The sequence below is a fragment of the Saccoglossus kowalevskii genome, chromosome 2 (assembly GCF_978046115.1).
Source record: "Saccoglossus kowalevskii chromosome 2, keSacKowa6.1, whole genome shotgun sequence".
Lineage (NCBI taxonomy): Eukaryota > Metazoa > Hemichordata > Enteropneusta > Harrimaniidae > Saccoglossus > Saccoglossus kowalevskii.
The window spans coordinates 34922337-34924666 of record NC_140642.1 but is presented as its reverse complement, the minus strand read 5'-3'; positions in this window follow the sequence as shown (position 1 = coordinate 34924666).

Sequence of the window (2330 nt, the reverse complement as noted above, 5' to 3'; positions counted from 1 at the left end):
ATGCCTCTGAGGTAATTCATCTCATTTAACATATCATATCTCACTGTGTAAATGCCTGTGAGTTCATTAATCTCCTTTGACATATCTCCCTGTGTAAATGCCTGTGAGTTCATTCATCTCATTTGACATATCATATTTCATTGTTTAAATGCCTGCGAGTTCATTCATCTCACTTGACACATATCTCCCTGTGTAAATGCCTGTGAGTTCATTCATCTTCTTTGACATATCTCCCTGTGTAAATGCCTGTGAGTAAGTTCATCTCATTTAACATATCTCATTGTGTAGATGTCTGCGAGTTCATTCATCTCATTTGACATACATCTCATTGTGTTAATGCCTGTGAATTATATTGGGCATAGTACTAATAAACTCCCTAACTTCTTTATTTTAAGCTCATCCCTTACTTTTCCCTTACGCATTCATGCCTCCGGACTTATGATCAGGGAAGTACGGCATACTGTGAAGATTCAGATCAGACCAGTGTGAGTGATGAGAGTATATCGTCGACGATGCCCCTTGTTCGGATGATAGTTTTATTTCAAATTACACGGAAATCTGTGACTGTGAACAATCTGCTTGGTATTCCTGTGACAATTGTCCCATGATTTGCCAGTGCAGCCCCGTGAATACATGGACGAAAATGTTTCCACCACCACCCTACAGACTCAAGATTGCATACTCCAGCATCCAGACTTTGAAATGATTTGCACGCACAGTGCAGTATACTGAAAACAGCATTTATTAGACAGTTAGACATAACAAAAAAAAATGCCCGTCTCGATCAATCGCACATCCATAATGTTTGTATGTTGATATGCTTGTAAATGGTATTAATGTAAAAATCGAAACAACCTAGACTAGAAGTCAACTCACCAGTCCAGCCAACTATGGCTCCCTAAGTTGTTTATATTTAATCAGATACTATTTCGTCATCATGTTTGTTACCTTTCCTGTTTATACCTCATGAGAGCGTTTTTTTATGGCAAGATGGCGCAAACGGAAGTCCTTCGCAGGTTTATGGTTTCTCATATTTAAATCATCATTACTCTGAAGATAATATTTTTTTTAATTTTTTTGTTTCAAATTTATAACCAATATACATAACTTGATAAATACAAACACCAAATTAGGCTCTATTTAGTTTCCCTTTAATAAAGCTTTTTGAAAGTCAATTCTGTGTGTTGATACTGTCACTGAAAGCTGATCACTAACCATGGACTTCAAAGATGATCGATATTTAGACGCCATCCAAGCATGTCATGTTTTGTGTTCAGTCTTAATTAGCCCAAAAGAAACACACGTTTTATTTGCCAATTTTTTTAGTATTTCTCTTATTTTGAATAAATACGGGGTAGAAAAGTGTTCTATGTTAGTGCACAGAAATAGCAAATAATTTAACTAAGGATGTATTTATCTGTATGAAACCATTTTAATTAATTTTTATTTTATTTTGGTGATTATTCGATTTTCGTGCTTGTAAAAAATCGTATATGTAAGTATGGCAAGAATCCTTAAAATTAAAAACAGTAGGGCCAAAGTATCTATCTACCCTGAGTTCTATTTCTTATGGAATTTGTGATACTTATCTTTCAAATCCATTCAAAACAACAAACCCATTTCAATAGTAGTTAAATCAATGAGCGCAGTAATGACGCCATTTGAAAATGTTCTCGTGTTAGTTCTATCAACCAATAAAAACCTCTAGTTTCAGTTTGAAATGTGAAATTTATAAATATTGTTAAAAGTGAACAGAATGTTGTATGTGACAACAGTATCTATGAATAAAACGTAAATGTGTCTATTATTCGACTGTGGTCGAATGTCAAATCAATTTGTGTGACAAAAATTCAGGGTCTGCTCTGGTAGAAAATGGAGCATGGAACTTCATTAAACTTTGTTTAAATATAAAGATGACCAAATCTTATTAGACACAAATACATGAGCAAAGTGTCCCTAACACAAGGCTAATATCACATAAAATGCCAAAAACCAAGCATTGTGTAGACACCATTTCATTGAAAAAGTTCATGTGATGGAGACCGTGAAGAATTATAACAAATACTAATAGAGGAAATTACAGTGAGAGGCCATCATAGAATGGCTTAGCCTCTCAAGATGGCAACATATTTGCCATTTTGCCCAGGGTCCTCCAGTAAGTTGATATCTTGTACTGTAATCTTTGAGGTTCACTTAACAAAAACTGGATTTCTATTTCATCCTCTAGGGACTCTGTAACCATCTATTTTCAATTGCAAGAAATTATGTACAATATTGGTATATAGCATATATGCTATGTAGTAAGTGTCCACATTGCCAATCAACACTAA